Here is a 23,989-nt window from a genome sequence, read left to right on the forward strand (position 1 = left end):
TCGTATTATTTATAATTTATATATATTTATATATAGTTATTTGTAATCTTCAAGTGCCAATTACACTTACAAAAATCTCAGACTTTATTTCTTTCATTATTTATAAGACTGTTATCTGCTGTCTTCTCTTGGAAACACTATTTCCATCACTTGCTGCTCCATGTCAAAGCGTTTAATGGGAATATATTATAACTTTCGCATATAAAAATCTTTACAAGGAATAAACACATGAAACAGAATCACATCATCTTCACATACTAATTTTAATTAGCGACGCAGAGAGAGATAGGCGTGCAAAATAAAGCTTACGATATTCTAACAACTTTCGCAAATAGATTTCGATAGAACGTATTTCGCTAAAATTTCACTGTAGCCTCGGTAAAATTAAATTTCATGTAAGGCATAAAACATTAGATACATTATCCATAAGTCAGGAAATTTGGAATTAACAGAGTTAAAAACAGTTGTTAAATACGGAAATCCAGTTGCATTGTCGAAATTCATCAAACTTTACCGTGGGAGCATAATAATTTACATTGTGCAAATAATTCGAAGCAAGTTTTAATCAAAACAAGGCTACGTTGCCTATTAAAAGAGCCGTAGAACGTTCCACGAAGCGGACTGTGATGATTATTAAATTACCTTCAACTGTACAGAATGATGTTCGCGTGTAATACAGTATCTACGTGGTAGAGGCGGAAATTCATTACCGACGGTTCGAACATGATACGCTGCGCCTTCGTCGAAGAATCAATTAACGAATGAATTCGAAACGATGTTTGAGATCCATTCGCGATGCAAAGCGAACAGGAATTAAACGACAGATCGATTCGGGCTTTCTGCGATTGTTCTTAAATAGAAACACGAACTTTTAATGAAACAAAATCAAACAAGAAAAACAAAAGAAGAGGAAGAAAAAAGAAAGGAGGATGCAACAAGAAATAAATGAAAAATTCACGATCTATGGAGCAACTTGTCTTTTCTCATCGTTCATCTTTTGCTCGAATTTCTCTGTATTTCATTGGTATATTGCTTTGCCGGCTAATTAACGCGATTCAAGAGTTTCATTTCTTCGAACATAGAACTTCTGAAACGTGGGCGAGCGTAGGAGGATGAAGAAGGATAGTTGGATGGAAATTTTCCCGTGAAAAGGAGAAAATTAAATGGTCCAGGCTTTCGACTGAATCTTCTTTGTGGTATGTTCACGAAAACCGTTCTGTATAGATGCGATCGATAGCTTCCATTGTACTTTCGGGCATACCAGGGATTTACATGTACAATCGGGACAAAAGTGACCATTATTTCTAAGTATTTCACTTAGCAAGTATGATTGTTATTCCAGTTTCTTTAAATATGATTATATTATGATCAGAGACAAATTTCCAAACATTTATGACTCTCTTAGTCGCGTTATATCTTTCTCAGTATTATTCCACTTTCGAGCTAAGGTTCACTTCAATTTCTTTAAATGCAAATACCTTCACGATTTAAAACAAAATTTCAGAGATCTGGCTCAACTGAATTTCTTTGAATTAATTTCTTTCAACACACGTAAATTTCACGAGCAAAAATCGATTCCTCGAAGATTTACTTCTCAACGCAATTCGAAGGGTTTGTTTCTTTGGAACGTAGAACTTAAAACTACGTTTTACCTAACCCCAACCTAGAACGTAGAACGAGCATAGAAGAGGGTAGAAAATTTGCTCGTGAAAGGGAGAGAATTAAGTGGTCCAGGCGTTCAACTCTATCTTCTTCGTGGCATGTTCACGAAAACTGTTTTATATAGATAGGGGTCGACGGTTTCTAGTGTGCATTCGAGAACACGAGGGATTTATATGGCCTATGAAAAGCCTTAAAATTCGAGAGTCGAACGAGAATCGAGAACAGGGTGCTCCTGGGAACGATAGGAAAACTAGCGATCCGGCTCTCAGCTTGTACGATGATGGACCTTCTCGATGTTGGTATTAATTGAAAAAGAAGATGATGGACGCGTTAGAGAGTGCGAGCTGGAAAAAAGTCACCCCTTGCTGGGCGGATAATACGGCTCAGTCGAGCGACAGGGCCAATTAATTACTGTAGCCGTGGTATTATTGCAAATCCTTTTTCATTCCGATTGTTACAATCGATTCTTTCCTAAGTGTTATTACAGAAAGAGTTTCTTAGTTACTCCTCTTTTAAGGTTATTATTTATTTATTTACTTATTTATTATATTCACGGGGAAATCTATAATTTGCAATACGAAAGAGGAAAGATACAAAGAGAGGCAAGTAAGCGAGAAATCAATTGATAATTACAATTATTAGGAATTTAATAAATAACACTAGTTTTGGCTAAGACGTATTTAACAAGAATAGAATTTAAATACCAATAATTAGTAATAAAAAAAAAGAACTTGATGCGGTATAATAGATTGTTGGTGTGTTTAAGTAAGCGAGATGGTTGCACGAAAGAATCAGTGGATGTACACTATTGGCATGTACTTGATATCATATGGTTGAAGCGGCTGAAATAATCGTACAATGATATTTTAACCGTACGATGATATTCAACTCGCAATAGTTCAGAATGACGTAAGTTTTTGGATGGAACATTAACTTTAAATTTCTCTATAATGTCAGAATAGGTTATTGGGCCATATAACGTTTTACGTACAAACGAAACATCAAATACCTTTCTCCTGTACTCTAAAGTCGTAAGATTAATATATATGGTTGGTATATGATCATGGTTATGACAGGTTACCATTATAGGGTCCTCTTTTTCTTCGGCAATAGGACGAAGAAATTTATGTTGAACTATTTTGTACTTGAATTGATATGTGTTATATATATTATAGAAACTTTTCGTATAAAACAGTCCGGATACATATGTAAACATTCTAAATAAAACTAAGAAATAAACATTTCAATTCGATCACTTCACATGTGTTTTACGCGCGGTTCTAAAACTTGCCGATTGCATTGCTCCATACAATAACGATCGCTCTTTTATTGCGCGTAAATAACGTTTCCCAAGGGTGATTCTTTTTTCCACACTGAATACAGCTATTCGGTTCTTTATTAGCCTCTTAAAACAAGTTGAAGTATATCGACCGTTTGTAACATTTCAAGTATCCCTTTTACGAGATTGATTGCGTATAGAATGCCATTTTTTAAACGACAATGTATATATCAGGTAATAAACGGCGATTTCTAGAGTCAATTTACAGTACGATTAATAATCGAAGAGATTAGCGAGAAAGCGGTATGTGTTAGAATACTATAAATTTATAGCAATTTAAAAATTGATTCGAAAATGTGTTTCTTTCTTTTAACTTTCGTCCGTCCCTCGTATCAATTTTGCATACCTTTCCTATAAAAGACTACATTATTCGGTCATTTGTAGAACAATTTTTCTGCAGCTTCTTAACTTGCACTTTTTTTTATTCCTTGCGATGAATGCAAAACCCTAATAAAATAATTTCCAAAATTAATGATTTATCTCTCCATATCATAGATCTTTTTGCCATTGTGTGAGATATCAAATGTGGCCGAAAGGCGCATTAAGATGCGGACGGACAGGGATTAATGAATTTTTTTCAGAACTTTCGCTTCACCTTCCGTAGCTCTTCGTTAAAAGTGTCGGATCAATTACCAATTCGAAACATCCGCACCTACACCCTCGGACAGCTGCTTAACTGAAAATTATCTACATGGATCAGCGAGAAACTTGTATTTATATTACCAGTTAGATACACAAGAGTCTATAAAATTTTTACTCACCCTCGTTACTACAAAACTTGCCAAAATCTCCGGCAGAAAATTTAATTGTAACCTATAATACAAATATCAGCGATTTTTTACCCTGAATCTCGCCGACGGCGTTATTAACATTTAAGTATCGAAGAAATACTTTTCGCTCTTTTCCAACTACAGAATTCAAAATTACCGAATCTCGTTTAAACTCGAGATTAGAAAGTTTCAGATCGAAAGGTTTATCAGGGTTTTCTTTGCGCGTACCCCTGAAAATTGCCGGCTAGATTACGTCACGAGTCGAACAAGGGTTGTCCGTTTGGTTCACGTTGGCTGCAGTCTCGCGCGACTTCCTCGAGCAGTTCAATTACGAGGAACGTAAAGGCGAGCAGACACGATGGTTTGAACGCTCGCGAGACGATCGCCTGGAAGACGATTCGAAACTTGAATTTTCGACCCGAGGATAAAGCAATAAACCCCTCGATAACATGGCGGGACTGCCTTGGCGGGGCTATGAAAGCCTTTGCCATGTCGCAGCTTGTTGAAAGTGGATTATAAACAAAGGATTCGAATCAGGAGACACGCTATAACTAGCCAGACGTTGTCTGGTTTCCGTCGCGTAAACCGTGTGTTACTGGACGATGAGATGCTTCGACTGTGTATACGTTACTTGACGAATTGAAATGTGACTGTGGTCGTTCGTAATCGTTCAAGAAATGTCAAGTATTATTAAACGATTAAAGTAATTCAAGAAGTAGAGAAGATCAATTAAAATTTCGCATAATTGAGCATGTCCGAGAAGAGAGATATTTGTTGAGAAAAAGAGAGCATATTAGAAGAAAAAAATCGATTTAATAGCACGTAGATTATATAAATGTGCAATAAAATACACGAGGAATATTTATAAGGTCGATTTTAAAGCGGTGATAAATGTTTGTACATAAAAACGAGGCTTATTTCATAAGTCATAAACAACTGTATTTCATATTACAATAGATATCAATGAATCAGCTGAAACTACTCTGATACAATAACCGGAACTTTATCCATATTCTGTGTCATTTGTTTTCGTCTGTGGATTTTAGAGTAAGAAACATGAATTGGATAAAGCGAAAGGTTCAGCTGATTCCCTGATGCTAGTATACATATCCCTAACATAAAATAAAATTGTTTGTACCCTGGAAAATAAACATTGAACGAAATTTTCATGCACGAACCTTTCATTGTTTTAATGCCTAGAACGAATCCATCATTAGAACGTATAATTTCAACACAAATCGCATTTTTGCAAAGAACTCAAATCCAGGAACACGATCTAACCAGCCAGATATCGCCCGATTTCGCTTAAACCGCGTATTATTGAACGATAAAACGTTTCGAAACGGGTACGAATGCAATGGACGAACGAAGCACGTTTGAACGTCGTTTGCAGCAGTTGCCAGGCGTTTAGAGATGCCGTAAACCAGGATTACTCTGTGCGTACAGACTAATTTTGAGGCTGGTTGGTTGATCTGTTTTTCGTGAATATACCTCGGATAATAAATAGCATTGCGCGAGAATGATGTCGAAATTAATGCAGTATGCGCACGATGAATAACTACCGCGTCGATAGCGATTAGATGAGTATGTATTTTGATATAATGCGTATTGTTGCGCGACGGTGAGAGGATTTCCAATGAATGAATATTGTATTCTTGATGAAAATTCTCTGTTATGTATTGTACAAATTTGGGCTGATTGCTTGAACAATCGTCGGACTATATGATGTAGAGATGAGGATCGTCTAATTGGAACTGTATCGCGTAGAGGAGGATCGAAAATGATAATTTTGTCAGTGATGTAGTTATTCATGGAGTCACGAACAAGATTTCGATTAATCCTTTCAATAGGAATTGCTTTCATTTATGTTTTTTACGTATCATTTATTATATGTGGTTCGCATATATTCATTAGTAGGCAGTGTAAAGTAGAAAGATACGTTTATGGTCAGACTAGGATTTTAGCCTCTTTACAAAAATTAGAAACATATAATACAAAGGCAACTTTCGAAACTACGCTTTTCAACGTTTATGCACGTTTTACAAACGTTTAGCAAATTTCATTGATCGTAGCAAATGGACCTGGCATGTGGCGGAAAAGTTCTATTGCTGTGGTCTGTGTGTATCTGTATATTTAGAAGGGACAGTCCCTTTATAGTCACGCACCCAATAAATTCATGCAGTCCATTTTGTAATCAATCTGTCTCCTGCAGCTTCTTTCCTCCCTCAAACTGCATACAACCGCGAGTGTTTAGGCGCGTAGATTGTATGTGTTCATAGATGTAGGCATTCATAGAATTGAAACGTCTAAATGCAACAATTTTATTGCGTAGGCAGTCGAGATTAATTTCTGTTCAAACGAAAACATTTTTGACACTAGAAATATGAAAATCGTGAAAATGTTTACCTTTGCGTTAACCAAATTAATGATGCCTTTTACTGAGATACGCACATAGGAATATGATTATAATTGAAGAACGTAATAAGCATATTTGCATTAATTTTTTATTTTAACATCGCTTTATGTCTAAACCCGTGATTATGATTAAACACGTAAGTACAATATGCAGTTAAGTTTTACACGACATAAAATTTTATGGTAAATGTTTAAATACTTTCGCGAGTATACATCCCATTATATAAATAACATCCCATATGTTTTCAGTACCTAATTGCAAAGACAAGAAATCTCCGTCCATGAATTCGACATTTTGACCGGTTCAGTAATTCCAGTATTAATCATAATCATTCGCGTAGTATATTTAGTTGCACTTTAAAAGTTGGTAATTCCTAGTAGTATTTCACTAGGTTGCATAAACGGTTCATTTAATACCACGTATCAGTGACAAATACAAATGAGAACGAAGGCGTTAAACTCCGGACGGTGCAGCAAGGAATTCGGACGCTCTCTATGAATATTTACGACTCGGCGAGTGCTTGAATATTTTTGTATATCTCTGGCAACAATCACCAAAAGCTTCTCCGTTTTAGCCTGGCTGTCCCTGTTATTCTAATTTTCCGTGCAGGTTAAAGGTAACGATTCAAATGATAACGAAGAGCACCACGGCTCTTTATGCAATAATATTTCCCCGCGGACGGAATTTTAATAGGCGAGTTTTCTTTATTTATAACGCGACCTACTTCGATTTATGACGGCGGCTCTGGGATCGCTCATCTTGGCCATTAGCATCAGGTAATTAGACGCCTGGTTTCCAGTTTACAACACAACGAGTAGGTAAACGCGTTTATACGCGACGTTGCCACGGTTTAATGGAGCGACATTATACAAATGCGTCTTATCTCTCGTTCAGAAAAATTAGACTAAAATTTGCGACCGTTCAACGTCACGAAGATATTCCTCTTCAGGGAAATCTAACAGACTTCGCGTTCGTTTATTCGTTAATAATTAACCATTATAGTAAAATGTAGCGGAAGGAACTGATACAGTATAACAATCGAGCTTTATTTCAATATCATTATCAGCAAACGAGGTTGACATTTTTGTTTATGGTCATTGTTCTATATTCGTCAATATCAATAGGGCGTTTAAAGTGGAAAGATACGTTTATAGCCAGACTATGATTTTTGTCGATTTATGAAGATTGCCATAACGCAAAGAAATATCAATAGGATACTACAGAAATGTTTAGAAATTTACGTATAATTAAGAAATGGAAACCTCGTCTGTAACAGACATTTAAGAAAACTTTTTTAAATATTGCTCTTTTATATTATTTGTTTTATTGAAAAATAAAAAAATATGACCATTTCTCTTTAACCCGAATAAATTCGTTCCTAAAGAGGTAAATTGTAATTTTCTACGCTTATATACTGTATAAAAAAATAGAAGAAATAATTCCAATTATGAATTTCATCTTCCACCATCTTTAATAATACACGGAATTAAAAAGAGCGGTATCCAACGAAATAAAGATAGAAGTCCAATGGATCGGTTCAGTGGAATCGAAGGAAAATCACGCGAATTTTCAATCGTCCTCGTCATTCTGCGGATAGCGTAATTGATTGCGACATTATTTCCGATAGTATCCCGGCGGTATCCTTGCAGTAGAGTCGCTTAGTGTATATCCCCAGTGTTCCCAGGGGAATTCAACCCTCTCGTTATAATTAGAGACGATATTTAATGAAACTCAACGGAAGTCGATCGCGCAGCCAACGCATGAAAACGGTTTTAATTAGTCCCGCGAACTGAAACGCAGCTCGCTTAATTTTGTCCTCCACTTAACATCAAAATTGAGCAACGATCCTGACTTCCTGCGTCAGTTGGCCCGCTCATTAAGAGGATCCAGCTCGCGGGCTTCTTTGTCTTCAGCGTCGTCTTCCGAGACACGATGTTGTTATCTAGCGAAATTTGAAGCTTTTTCTTATCCCTTTGTGTTTCCTTTCTCGCAAGAGAAGCTCGGCAGTTCGAAAATTCGAAAAAAATTTGAAACTTTGCATAAATAAAGTACATGCGCTGCTAGTAACGGAACGATTCTTTTTCTGCCGGGAAACGGTCTTAGGGGTGAAAGCAGCCCCAAAGAAATTTCGACTTTTCATGTTATCGTAAATATTTAAGGAACTATATGAGATACAGAAAAAGAAGTTGAATTAAAAGTTGTAGTGTTCTTTATGATCTTCATCGGGAATGTGAGAAATTTAGAGAAACAACTTTTTAAAATTTACCCCGTGTTACCTTTCCCCAAGTTTTATTTTTTACTGTTACACAATCTTCGAAAAGTTCTTTATAAACATATAAATATTACGGTTTGTACGGTTTGAATCGTAGGAAGTTTAATATGTAAATAAAGATTTTATAAAAAGATGTTAGAAAATATTAAAAACATTGCTACAAATGCCTTTTCTTGTAAATATAAGAAATTCCGTATATAATTTAATATTATAAGCTCACGATCAGTATTACACCTGTCGATCTTGTGTGTTTAAAAATTTTGTTGTTTCAAATCATTTATATATTTGTGAAGAACTCTTCAAACACTATACGTATAATAGAAAAAAACTAAAACTTTAAGAAACGACGGTTGGTGGAATAAATTTTGAAAAAATATTTGTTTTTGACAATTTCTCACATTCCCGATATAGATCATAAAGAACATTACAATTTTTAACTTAACTTCTTTCCTGCATTTTATATAGTTTCTTAAATATTTACAAGACTGTAGTTTCCAATAGGAAACAAAGAATTTTTCGTTATTAACATCACGGAATCTACATTTTTGCAAAGCTTCAATATTTTTTGAATTACCAAGTTATCAAACTTCCCCTTTTCAGTTAATTTGATTTCTACCGCATTAAAAATATCTTTCGACGATTGTCATTATATCAATGTTTCTTTAGTGATTTAAATTATTATTGAGCCTTTTGGTACGGCACGTTCTTCGCTTTTAGGTTCTTTAGAAATATTGTGAGCGATTAATTTAAAGATAATCTTCGAAAGCAGAGGTCTGATTGTTCGATTATCTTGAACGAGAAGGGGCCAACTTTGATCATTAAATTTTTTCCAATAGCTGTGGGATATAAGAAAATGTTGTGTCATGGTTTAAGTAATGACGGAACTTTTCTAGCATTTTTCAAGAGCACAGTCGGTTTGCGATTTACGGTTACTTCGACAAGTTTGTACTTCACAGTTAGTTTAATATTATACAATAAGAAAATGTTACTTGTATTTTCAAGATAAAGGACAATTTTCAACTTTCTCAGCAGTTTCCCCAATTACACAAATTGATTAATTCTACGGTCTCTAAGTTTCTCAGTTTTGATACCAAAGTTACGCTATTGGAGTTCAACTTTTCAGAAATCAAACGATTTATTTTGATTGATTAGTTTGCCTTCTGTACGATTCATATGTACGCATCTATAATATACGTAAGCGTTTGTAAGGTCAAAATTTTCATTAAGTTTGCCGTGTTGAAAAAATTCGTATGAAAAATGTAACTTGAATTGTACCCTTGGTTATCCTTGCGAGTAATCCACGTTAGCGAAACTACTCGTGTGACACGGTCAACATTGACGGATTTATCGGAAAGACTTTTGGATGAAAACAGTCTAGCTCAACGATTACGTGAGAAAATCGCAAACTTTGCCTTCGCTGTCGTGAGATTTCAATATTTCAAGGATGTCTAGGATTCGCTTTTTTTTTGTAATTTTTATGATAGTTTAAAATATTTGTTTGAGAAAAATACGCGAAAGGACTCCATTTTTGAAACATTGAACGAATTGTCAATTTACGAAAAACGTACGTTATTATTTCGTATCTAATCTAATATTTTAACTTCATATCAATTTTTGTCAAATAATAGAGTGAATTTACTTTCAATTTTTCCACCATATATCTTATTTACATCTTATCTAGAATTTGTGACAAAATTCCATCATAGGTAATGCGCAAATCCCCTAAACAGCGAGTTGTACTGTACAACGCTCGTAATACTCGGGACGTGGCTTTCCGGACGATTTTCTACCATTCACATCCCCTGCATACTACCTCTCCTATTATTCTATTCAGCCTCGTTGCATATTACAGATCATTTATATGCATATATGGAGCCACTGCAGCGTACTGGCTTGCACAAGCTTTCCACCTCTAAAAACCGGCCACTGTTATTCTCGTTTTCATTATAACGTTTGCTACCGAACACTTAACGCCACTATCCCCATATTCATTGCAAAGTCTGGCACTCACCCAAGCGAAACATTAGGGTTAACGACTCAAGATAGAGGCATTGTCGCTTGATCTAACGATCAAAGAACGAGTACACCTTTTTCCGTCTCGTGTAATTACTAAAAAATTCTAGATATCATCTTTCGAATCGCCCTTAAAACACAACGCAAAAATTGATGCAGACGTAACATGCATTTCTTTTCTTTCAAACGTCTCGTTTCTACACTTTGAAATTGAAACACTTTTATCTTCTCCTTCTTGAAATTGCTACTTGGAAATTATGTAATTAGACCAACAAGAATATTTTTATTTATACTAATTCACGAAGGTATATATACACTTACCTTAGAAAACCTTTATGTCCATATCGTATGAGTTATATAAACCATTTTGAATATCTTCTTTCATTATAATGTTTCCTGCTGTGCAACTAGCCTCATAATTCCCATATTTACCGCAAAGTCTGGCTGCTAGCCAAGCGAAACGTGGAGGCTAACGACTTATTCTAAAGGCATTCTAGAAACATTGTCGCTAGATTTACCGAGTAAGGAACGAGTATCGTACCTAGCCTAGTACGAACATACAGACTGATGCCTTCCCTAGAGATTCGAAGAGAAGAAAATTATCGATCACGTCATGTGTGAAGTTTTGCGGAATTTGAAGATTCAAAATTTATAGGATGCCTGTACTATAATATACAAAAAGTTATAAAATATCTAAAGTGAGTCATAATTTTCAATAGGCGACACGAATTACTATGTAAGTTCCATTTCTTCAGACTTTTTCATAGAAAACAAAACTTCTAAAATATACAATGTAGCAAGCCATTATCACCTTTGATGTCGCAATAATGTCCGACCAGCGGAAAAGAAGCTTTTTGTAGCGTCTCACCCTTTATAATAGCTAAAAAATTCGAGCAATCATCCTTGGAATCGCCTTCGAAACGCGCGGCTCCAAAGGTTAACTCGTTCACTGTCGCGTAAGCGTGAAATACGTCCGGTCGTTGGCTCTCGGGTAATTAGTCGATGCGACCTTTTACACCAGCGTGAAAAATAAGACGCCTATGGATTAATTGCGAACGTTGGAGCGATGGTAAGCGATAGTAAGCGATGGTATTTAGCCCGGAAGGACGGGAGAAGGAAGAGAGGTCGACGTGTCGGCGAAGCTAACGTTGCAGCATGGTTAACGATATAACAGTCGAGCAACTTTATAATGGGATACAGAAAGCTATAGCGCGGTGTTGTTGGGTGGCCACGTATCTACAGCTCGGGGCCACCACAACCAACAAATGAGACTCGTCGTGGTGATGCAAGTATTTTCCGATAGTTTACCCGCTGTGTATCGCACGATGGAAGGAGAGAGACCATGGAGGATTGCAAATTGTAGGCTAGAACGAAACGAGAATCGGAATAAGAGAATGGACACGAAGGAACACAAAAAACAAAGAGGGAACGGAAAGGGCAAGGAAAATAAATATTGTGCTTTATCTGGTGTCTGTATATATACCCGTTTATTTTCATTGTTCCACTTTAATTGTATAATTGCTGTCGATATAAGACCACGTAAAAAAGTTTCATTTTTCGAATTGCGACACTATACCATAAGTAGCAAATTGTACTTGACTATCTATTGTTCAACATAATGTAAACACTTGTGTATATAGCAATTAATTTATTGCTATACGGTGTATAATATACGTACTGCCGATTATCCACTTTTGATTTATCATATTTTTGTTGGGATGAAAACGATCGACCAACAGAAAAATCATTGATACACTCCTTGGTCATTAGTTTTCGCCTGATTAAATGTACTTTTTATAGATATACACACGCGTACTCTTTATGATCAGTCGATAAATAATTAGTATATATTTTTGAATTAACTGATTATTCGTTTATCTGACCAGAGGTTCGGTCCCATAAAGAACGGTTAAGCTACAATCTATAGTACTTATAATTAATTATATATAATAATTTACATATAATAAATAATATTAGTGTATTGTAATTTGTTACTATGCATCACCAATACATGTCAATACATACATACATAGATATAATATGTATACATACAATAACAATACAAAACATATAATACAAACAATACGTATATATGATACAAAATCCATCACAGATTTATTGCCATTGGAAAGGTGTTTTTCGACAATTTGTCCAGTGTGTATCGTACGATGAATCGAGGGACACGACGGAAGGGTAGAAACTACTAAAAATACCGAGTTGGGTCGAGAGTCGAATAAGAGGATAGACACGAAAGAACAGAAACGAAAAGGAAAATGAAAAAAAAGAAGCGGGAAAGAGAGAGGTGAGTAGGCATAAAAAGTAAGACAGACTGAGGAGATGTCCAAGGCCTAGAGCGGTTTGCTTCCAACGAGGCAGCCGAAACGGGAACGTAGAGCAGACGTTGACTCGTCAGGGATGGATTCCAGGGGTTGAAGGAGAAGATGGAGAAATTCGGATTGGGGAAAACGGTGAGGATTTTTCGTTAAAGTGAGAAGTAGCTAGGGATGCGAACGAAATTGGAAAATGCAGACGGGTCGAGGTTGGCGCTTGCATCGGCTGCAATAAAAGGGCTGTTTCATACCACGCTACGTGTATTGTGATACGCGTATACGATACGTGTCCGACAATATGGTACTCATGCGCTATAGTGATGTAAGCTGCGGTTATTTGTAACCAGAACAATTACAAATTAATACTTTTTCGTCGTTCCGAATCAAACTCAATAATCCAAGTAATTTACCTTGTATCAATTGCTGAAATCTGATTATGACCAATTTTGAAGCGATCGATATTAAAAAAAAAAAAACAGATTATTTCAGTCGTTATTGGTAGCGCGATAGAAATTTGATCGAAACTTTCTTTTTAAAATTTTGTTGATGACCAGTAAGCATCGCGGAAGGTGAAAAATTTGTTTCGTTACCTACTTCTGTACAACAAGCGCTTGTAGTTATCTTGTACCGTGTTTCTGACTCGATGTAATCTTCAAATTTCACAATACGGCGAGGAAACAAAAGCGGCGATAGATTCACGGACACGTAGTTGCGAAAGTATAACAGTGGGACGATAGAGGTGCAGGTTCAAATTCACGGTTCAACAGAGTGTTTAATTGGGCTACAATGAATCACAAAGTTTGTTCGATCGTGGTTTCGCGTTGCATGCAAACCGGTCCCAATTCGCCGCCATCCATTCGACTGGTTATCGATTCGGGCACCGAGTCTTTGCGGCCGATTGCAAAGATATACGAGTCCGACTTCGTATTAAGCTTAGATACCTTATCCGTATCCGATGGAATTCATTAATCTTGATCTTTCCGTTGATAATAGCAAATCCACTCTCTTCTCTGCCATTTTAACGAGATTTACTTCGTCATGGTGCACCGTGCGCCGCGATATGTGTATAGTGTATTGTTTTTACGCTGCTGTGGAATGGATACAGTTAACCCATTAGAAGTAAACGTTCTACCGAGGCAATGTTTCATTCGCAATTTCGTTCCAGATAATTTATATTACTGAGTTCTGTTTTTTTAACATTGTGTTCGTAAAAGGTGCTTTCAGAATTTGTATTTTCGCAATTAGTAAAATTACGTAGGTGTTTCTAATTGCGAAGCTCATAAATATTAGAAAGTTACCGTAAAAGGAACGGAGCATAGATTATTTAACAAGACTTTAATTTTGTTTCTATAGATCTTATATACTGCATACTCTCTTCTCGAAAAAGTTTCTCGCTACTTCTCGCTATCATCTGGGTCCTGCCATTCTGTCAATTTTTTCTTTAAAGAAATTCTCTAGACTGTAAAGTATCTACTATTTTAATACATTTGAAGAGAATTTTATTATACGTGTTGATTTATTAAAGAAACGAGTGATAAAATTGTAATAGTCAGTGTATATTAAAATCAATTTAAATACAAGTACAGAGATAGTATATGCCGGTCGTAATTGTCGCTCGCTCAATGCTACTTTTCAAATCTACGCTCGCTATTCGACTGTCTGACTCGCTATAAGTACTCGCTATAATGATTCGCTATAATGATTCGCTATAATAATTCGCTATAATGACGCGAAGAGAGAGCATGTTCGTCTATTTGTATCGACCAATGGTATTATAAAAAGTTCGAATGCAATTCCGGTTGATGATTACAAATAACGGCGATAATGTTTTGTCCGGAGTTCGTTTACCTTTGAACCTAGCAAACCAAAACAACGTTGGCACTCCAAGGTACAACAATATGAATCTCTCCGATTTGAATCTTCCGTTGATTCACGTGCCGCTATACATTTTTTTACCTCGTTAACACAATACGTAAATTACTTTGCTTACATTCTTCAATAATATTTCAATTAAAATTCTTATTTATACAGGGTGGTTGGTAACTAGTGGTACAAGCGGAAAGGGGGTGATTCTACGCGAAAAAAGTCGAAAATATAGAATAAAAATTTTTTTTTTATTTTTTTAATTTTTCCATCGAGACAACGATCTACAGTGAGATCCGTTATAACGAAAACGTTTCTCGAAAACAAAGCTTCAAACGAAAAATTTTTATTCTATATTTTCGACTTCTTCTTTCGCGTAGAAGCACACCCTTTCCGCTTGTACCACCAGTTACCAACCACCCTGTATATAAAATTTCATAAATTTACCATTCAGTCCTTAGTGCAACAATGCTTCGAACATGGTGACAATTCGTCCAATTGATTATCGGATACGCGTTCTATATATTTCTGTTGCTCGCCGAAATACATATTCTATCAATGAGTCAATGTTCCAATTACATCATTTAATCGCTGCGTTTAGTTTCGATTTTCGCGTTCATTGCGTCGTGCGCGTTTCTGAAGCTCTTTCTAATCTCCGTCGAAAGAGCTAAAACCGTGTATTTGTTCTTTGTCGTTGAGAATCCTTTTAGTATCCTTCACAATATGAATTACGTTCGGAGGAAGAACAGAAAAGAAAAGAAAAAGAGGACGAAACAGAATACGAGTATACTTTGTATGGAAGACCGAGAACGAAGTCCCAGAGTAGTTCCTTGTTTGTAATACAAACGTATGAATATCACCACGCGGTTGTGAAATACGCTTGCTTGTTGCATGAAGGAAACCGTACAAAACGTATTTATACGCCGCTACAGAACAATCGCAATAATCCCAGTACACGTGTCTCTTTTCTCGTACCGTATACAATTTCGAACAGAAATATGCGCACGTCGTTACGATCCCCCTTACAGGAAAGTTGAAAAGAGCAGCTAGCCAGATACGTGTGGCTTTACTTATCTTTGTTAATTCGAAATCGTTTGTACTATAAAAGTTTCGAGGACTGAACTGCATCGGATCTTTTTGTTCGTATCAGAAGCAACAATTCGGGTTTCCTACTTGCATGCTCAAGTTCAAAAAATCACTTCTTTTTTTCTTTCTTAACGTTACAGTGTAATTTTTCCTTCTGCGGATAAAATTACCGTGTCGTAATGGAAAAGGGAGATAGAGGAGCGGGAAAGAAGAGACAGGAAAATTATGATTCGCCGTGTTGAATTTTGCTAGAGTTGTGATTTTCGTACTTTAATTTTATGGATGTGTAAATATTCTTGCGACAATCTGATCTTTTATCAAAGGTGACTGTAGTCGTCTAATGTTCAGCGATCGCTATACGCCGAAGATGATTCTAGATGTACAAAGTACAGAGTTCTTGTATACTGGATTAGAGTCATCGAACGTTGAGACTTACGTAGGAATTTATTGAAATGACTGATTATTTCGAAATTTCTATTCTATTTGAAGATTTCATTACATATTCTCATGCCGGTCCCGTACGGCTATGTGACCGAACAAGTTGCCATTAAAGGGGTATTCTAGTCTAGAGGCATGAATTTCGGGCGATTTTTGAAGCTCTGAACAAACGAAACAAAAAATATTTTTGCTATCCTTTTTTTTAGCATCTGTTTATTGATATTTTAAGATTACGTAAAAAATTCACCAAAAAAAATTAAAAATTTACAAGTTATGAACTGGGAAAGTGGGTGGTGTCAAAAAAAAGGGTGTCCTGGCGTGCATGATTTCAACCCTTCTGGTCATCTGAAACAAAAAATCCGAGCGGATTCTTAATTAACATAGATGCCACTATAGCATGAACCTTGGAAAAGTCAAAACAACATTTTTTCACTAACTGGCGGCCGTTTGAAGGAAAGTTTCTCGTTTCGCATGTTTTTTTTAACAATTCCGAATGTTTAAAAAATAGTAAAATTAAAAATTTTGATCTAAACGTGGTTCAGGCGATAGAAGAATGTATAAAGAATATTCGTACCAAATTTCAAATAAACCGGTTCATTAGAACTTGAGATATCGTGCATGCCAACTCGAGAAAAACGCGTTTAAAGTTTTGAGACAAGTTTCCGGTAATTTTACTCATAGAATGGTATAGCATACTTATATATTTTTAATCGGCGATTCCTGCTCCATACAAGAAACCTTCCTCTACTTCAAAATGCTTATTCTCCGAAGTTCTTTCATGGAGACGAGCAGTCCTGGCTTCCTCTTGATGCCTCTGAAGCTCGGAGTTCAGAGCGCTCGATGCGAACTTCGTCTCGCCTGACTGCGAACGCATGAGCTTCTGGGTCAATCGTGATTCCCATGACACTTAAGATTTTTAATATGGGTGTAAAACCTTCATTAAAAATACATACTGCGAGGAAAGTGGAAATTTGAATTGTCTGCGTTCCTGCATGGATGTGCTTCGGAGCAAAAGTGCATATTAACGAATTTAACGATTCGTTATTATTTTCGGTTTCAGAACCCAAACATCGTCCCAATAAAGTATCAGTTGATAAGCTTTCATAAATTGGTTTTATTACTTTTAAAACGTCGTCATTTAGAGGAGGACTTTCATGGTCAAATTCGTCAATAGTGCCGTCGGCCACAGCTTTTTACCACTTGCACCAACTAGATGAATCAGGTGGACAATTCATGTGTTGAGGATTCTTGTTGGTTGAGATTTTATGATAGTAGGTTGCCCACACATCTCTCTTCATGTCTTCAACTGAATCTGGATTTCGACGAATTGCCAAGCCATAATATAAAGATAATTCATTGATAACCTCATCAGTGAGTTTACCAGGGCCTTTGCCGCCAATACCTTATTATCCTTTTTTGCTTTACGCAACCGTGCACCCATACGCTTTCGAACATGCCCAACACACTCCTTTTTTTCTACTATCTGGTCATCATCGTAGGGGTTAATATGAAGAATGCCTTTGAAAGTTTTTGAGTCACCACCTCCAATGTATCGGACATATTCAGCATTATGCTTGGCTTCCGACCTTTCAAACATTTCAACAATTGCGTCAACCTCCATTTTTCCGGCGCTTCCTTTATGATTTATGGTACAAGATTCCTCATGCCCTTCATACCAATCTTCATAAGCCTTGATGTCATAATTTTTTTTGTGTTTCTTTGGCAAAAATTAGATTTTACTATGGCATCAACAACTTTTTTACTGTATTTACCAACGAGTATAGTAACACCAAAGAGAGAATTGAATCTTCTTTTTTCCAGGTTCCATCGCCGGAAACAGTAAAATGGTTGGGATTAGCTGTAGGATCAGACTCTAATATTAATTCCTTTTCTTCTTTTACGGCTTTTGAAATAATTTGATCGTAAACTGCAAAAGCGGCCACGTATAAATTGTTAAGACAGCTATAATATGCGTCAATGGTCAAGCCTTGGCAAATGTCCATCATACTACGAAATATGTTGATAGCTTCTCTTGCAACTCCTAACAATCTCATAGCTACTACAAGTCTACGATTCACTTGAAATGCTTTATTGATAAAAGGCGATGACTGAATATACCGTACTTCCTCACACTCACGTTATATAGCAATTTTAAACCCTAACCCACGAGCAGCTGTACGAGAAAACTTAATATCTTTCTTACATGTAGAACACAGAATTAACGATGAAAGTGTGGTAAAAACAGAGAAAAATTCTAAAATACAATAGCCGTAATTATTATTAATTAAAACTTCTTCATCTTGCGAACTTTTCAATTTCGCTGCAGATGCACTAGTGAAACTGGTTTCTTCTTCTACGGTAAATTGGTTACCGGAAAATCTTCTCTTCTTCGGTCTGCATGCCCGTTTAGAGCTGAATTTTGAATGTTTTTTATCCGTTTTACTTTAAAGTCTCAATATACAAAACAACTTTTACTTTAAATATTTATAAAACGTTGTCAGAGTTAGCACGTACAGGTTGCTTGAAGACTGGCTCAAAACTAGCTTGAAATAAATACTAAGACGAAAAGATTCCGACAAAATACGTTTCTATGACCTTGAATGAAAAATACCGTAAATAGGGATAAAATACAGCAAAGATTTTATGAGGGTTTTCATACGTAGGTACACGGGCAGCGTCTACCGTCTACTGCTCATTTGTCCCGGTCGGACTGGAGCAAATGCCGCGTCATAAAAATGGCTGTAACTCATAAAATAATTGAAATTTTGAAAAATTCTTTTAAGGGCATATTCTTGAATGTCTAAATTTTGGAAACAAAAAAAAATTTTTTCGATTTTTTCAAATTTCTAGACTAGAATACCCCCTTAATTAGTGAACTCATAATTGGTGAATGTTGGTAAAGCGTTACGACATTAAAATGCATAATTATTTCAGCACGAATCGCATTCGATTTCTCCAATCTCATCTGTTATTATTGGGCCTAGCTAGAAATTCGCCGAACGTGTTATATAAGAAAAATACTCAGCATATAATCGGAAGAATTTGAATTTAATAGAAAATTATAATTTGATGCAAATAATAAAAATAATCCGACGTAGAGTGGCGATCTCGACGTTTAAAGAATAATTCTGAACAGAATCTCCCAGAGAATATAAAGGAATAAATAAATGAATTAAAAACGAAGTATTTTCGAGTATCGCTAGAAACAGAGTAGAATAAATTGACTGAATAAATTTGAACCAGACATTGCAAGCGCATTTATTAATATTTCTAGAGTTCTACTTCTCCAGTTACATCAAAGATATGTTATTCGTTATGGAAGAATAATCGATATTATTTAATTATTCATATACAAATACGAATACGAATTCATTTTCCTTTACCAACGAATATTATTTAACTACGACAACATTACGATTAGAACTACAAACAACCAAGATATAAAATTCGTACTAAAAAACATCAAAGTGAAAAGCATATAAAAAAATATACAATCCGAAAAAGCAACCTTTCCATAAATTTTACAAGTCCATTCAAACCTCTAAAAATGCACTGTTGTGAAATTGCAACATTTCTTTGAAAAATCCCGAATTGTTTATTTCGACGATTCCAGCGATTCCAGTATTAAAACAAATAATAATTATTTCGTCACAAATCGTATTCGATTTCAGCGATCTCGCTGGTCGTTACTGGGTCACGTATTCGGGATCCAGTTTGGAATTCGCGTTAGCTATAAATACGGCAAACGATAAGCACACTCGTAATTCGTTATCGGCCGCTGCCGATGCTATTTCAGCAAAGGTTTCGAAAGATTCGGGCGCACCCTCCATCTCGATGACATTGGAACGCAGGGTTATCGTCAAATGAGGCACGGGCGCGGATACATTTGGCGTACTTCCGCAACACGTTGCCAGTACGATGGAAATAATACCGGACATTTTTCCCCAGCGACGCGACATCGATGAACCAATTTTTTTCACGTGCGCCGTGTAAAATACGACAGAGAGCTGCGCGCATACCCGGATATTGGAATTTTCGGTGGTTGTCCCACGCTGACCGGCCAACAACCATGAAAGCACAGTAGATAGAGATGCGACGAACCGTGTGATCTGGCCTGGTTGCTCCACTAGATCGAAACCTCCTCGTAAATGATCGCTGGTCCGCTCTATGTACATAGACCGCTTCTGCAAGATTTCAGGCCAGCTCGTAATTGACGATTGCAGAAGTAATATGTGATACGACTTTGTTGAATTTTTAATTTTGTTGAAAAAAGTGTACTTCAATATGTAACACTCTTAAAAGGAGAAACAGTTTATTAAGCCTGAGGTGTGTATGTGTTGTCCGTGATACTTGTAGCTGCAGATGTCGCTGCAGATGTCGCTGCTGGGGTACTGCTACTTTCTTCTAATTTAGGTGCGTGGAAGAAAAATAGGACTATGGGCGCCGGGATTCGAACCTGGGTCCCGAACACGTTCGTAACCTAAGGCGCTAACCACTGCGCTACCGTCGTCCGGTAGAAGTTAGTGTCGAGTGGCCGTATTTGTTGTCAAGTGCCGCCACAAGCCAAAAGATTTTGTTTCAAAAGTTTAAGTATAAAGAAGAATATTATATATTGTTACATATAACATTATATATTATATAAAGATAAAAAAAACAAATCTTTTTCAAGGAGATCTCATCGTTTAAATTAAGTTTTGGTAATATGTGATTTACAAGGTAAATCTTATTCTTTCGCTTATCTTCTCCCTATTTCTTCCTGTAATATATTTCATGGCACATAGATGCAGGTCATAGTATTCCCAATAGAACAGATCGAATTACACGCTTAATTTCCGAGTCAGCCATCGGCGCTCTTACACCAGTATGCATGGAAAAGTTGGCTCGAGCGTAGCTGGCGTAATTACAGGGCAGACGGTGGGATATGCGTAGAACCGCCGAGTGTCCATCGTATTTTAACGGTCGACGGACTGTTTTAATATTATATTATTAAAAAATGGGGCGTTGGAAATCCTCCTTTTATTGTTTATTCTTTGACGTGGAAATTCATGGGGAAATTGGTAATTATTGGTGAAACCAGGTATGCGTCCGCTTTGATTAACGCCAGTTCTTTGCTTTGTTCGAGGCAATTTCTCTCCTTTAAGGAGTAAATTAGCATGAGTATCAAACTCTTTAATAGATATTAAGTTCCGATTCAAACATCATTCAGAGATCTTCACTTTCTATTATTTCATTTCTATGCACTTTCGTCGATTTAAATATGACAGGTACAACGTTTCACATTTTTCGTGTCGTTATTTAATAAGATTTGTAACTAACGAATAAGTCAAAATTATCTATCATCTTCTTTCTTCATTCCAAGTAACTTTCATCCAGTAATGATTTAGAGTTTCCAGTTCAAATCTTATTTACAGGTAACTCGAAAAATTGACGAGTGTTGCTCAACGATCTCAGATGACATTTCAAATTGTCATTTACATTTATTCTCGCACAATTTATCTCTCCTACGCCGTACACGCACTATTCCGAGGAATAGAGAATACGATTAAGAAAGGGAGCTTCGAGATCTTAATTCCAACGTCAAACTTCGTTTCGCCGGTGCCATGGATAACGTTCTAGCTGCTTCTTCTAGATAATCCCTGGCAAAAGTCGAACGTCGACAAGATCGTTGCTAAGCAGTTTAGAGGGAGAAGTTCTCAGTACGGACGAGTTGCAGTTGTTCTCAAAGATCACGACCCGTTTTATCTCCATTCGTGTTTATCTTGTGACTTTCGCGCGCTCCTTCTTTGTTTCGTTTGTTATCCACAGGCGAACATCGAACAGTGGCGAAAATCAACTATTGGGGCATTAACATTACAGGAAACCCGAAAATCCATCGATTCTGAGAATATTGTAGCAACGTCCCGAAGGATGCGCCAAATTTCTGCGTGCAAAAAGCTTTCATAAAGCGAAACGATGATATTTGCGGCTTCTTCTTCACGACCGTCTCCATTCTGTTTGCGACTATCGTCGCGATTTTAACCCGGAAACGGTTCGATCAGCCACGATTCTATCGCTCCCCTTTTGTTAACTCGCTCACTTGCACGCCATTTTGTTTGCACTTTTATAGAGAAGTATCACCTCACGATGGTCGAGTAAAGGTTTCCTAGGAAAATGGGTTTATTCGTTCAGATTTAAGAAGATGCGATTTTATGTTTACGATGAAAAGCTTATACATATAAAGAAGCCGGTTCTTTTTATTACTGAAAAAGGGAGAACTCTGGGTGAGGTGTTAATACCATAAAATTGTAAACTATACGAATGTCCATATACTTTGTGCGCGGCTTCATTTTTGGACTTGTTATAACTTCATTCGTGATCGACTTCGTATTGGGTCTTTTCTGACGCTTCAATTTGTTTCTCGCTCTTCAAAGTCGCGACACGTCCGACACGTATTTCACTGCAACGGAACAGTCGCACCCAATGTAGCAGTAATAAATATATTATTGAAAGAACTACGAGTATAACGTTACGCTGATCCATCCACATGTCGTGCTTCAAACGTTAATTAAATTTGCCACGGATGTCTCTAATCTTGGTCGACGACAAAAGAATTAGTGGCAAAGTAATCGATTATAATAAAACAAATGCTCTTATAGTATCGTACTTATTTCTGTACTATCGCATTACATTGTAGTATATTTCGTATCTTAGTAAAAGTACATAATAGTATATATCGTGTAAATATATAAACCAGTATATATCGTATCGTTGCAAAATGACAAATTGCGTCATCGATAATGGCTTTCGGTAACCAAAACCAATTTCCGGTTACCAATATCGGTTACCAATGATCAAAAAATATCCTCATCACCTATAATGGTAATTTGTAACCAACATCAATTTCCATCGATAATGGTCACAGCTAAGCAAAAAAATTTATTGTGTAATGGCTATTCCTACCGAAAATCACTTAAACCAAGATATTACTTCTTATACGATAACTTTTTTAATTTTGAGAAGTGTTTATGCAAGTACTCTCTATCGTTCACTTGATCACCTATCTTTGCGATCGTGTTGGATCTATCAGTCCAACCCAATAACCAATCTCATGCGCATTCTTTTCTTTCTTTTCATCTCTGTATTATACGTGTGGTTAATTGACGATACCTCCACATCTTTTAGTATATACGCGTCCATCAAATCCATAACGTAATGCGCTTCGTTTCAAAAATATAATTCGTGCGATTAACAAACCATCGATAAATATTTACGTGGTGCAATGGATCGAGACGAAAAGGAGGTGGAAGCGACCCTCGTTCTGAAGTGATCGCCACTTGGCGTCGAACTCGTGCTTCATTACCAGTGAATTCAGTGCCGGAGGCTTAATCCACGTCTGAGCAGCTTTTTATCCAACGATCGCAAGGCTTTTTTGTACCATGCCATCGGGTGGCCTGAAAGGATCGTTGAATATCGTTATTAATGAGAGTAATTAGGAGGCTAATTTGTATTGGATTCAGGGTGCAGTTCCATGGCCGAGTTTGTAAACCGTACACTCTCTCCACTGTCGTATCGTAAAAGAGTTAATTGCGGTTTTATTGGATCATCGGATCTTGCGCGCTCATTACATGGATTTAGACGACGTATCAGTTTTATTAGGGTCTTTTACTCGGGGCTTATTGGTCAACGATGTTTATTAAATTTTCAGGCTCCTTTTTATAATTTCTCCGATATTTCATTGAAAGAAAAGATTCGGGAAAGTTTTCCTCTTGTATCGAATTTTTTTTAACCAGCGACAAAAATGATTTTTTATTCGTTATTAAT

The 23,989-nt window shown here is 36.5% G+C and overlaps 1 protein-coding gene and 1 long non-coding RNA gene across 4 annotated transcripts in view; both read left to right on the forward strand.

Annotated features, from left to right (window-relative positions):
- The window catches only part of LOC117208630 (pikachurin-like), a 264,459-nt gene that overhangs the window by 16,512 nt on the left and 223,958 nt on the right, over positions 1-23,989 (forward strand). The window lies entirely within an intron of this gene.
- On the forward strand, positions 16,826-18,322 carry LOC117208631. Its single transcript, XR_004487741.1, has 2 exons — positions 16,826-17,560; positions 18,011-18,322. It is a non-coding gene; the product is annotated as an uncharacterized LOC117208631 (long non-coding RNA).

The sequence above is a fragment of the Bombus bifarius genome, unplaced genomic scaffold (genome assembly GCF_011952205.1).
Source record: "Bombus bifarius isolate JDL3187 unplaced genomic scaffold, Bbif_JDL3187 scf7180000008148, whole genome shotgun sequence".
Classification (NCBI taxonomy): domain Eukaryota; kingdom Metazoa; phylum Arthropoda; class Insecta; order Hymenoptera; family Apidae; genus Bombus; species Bombus bifarius.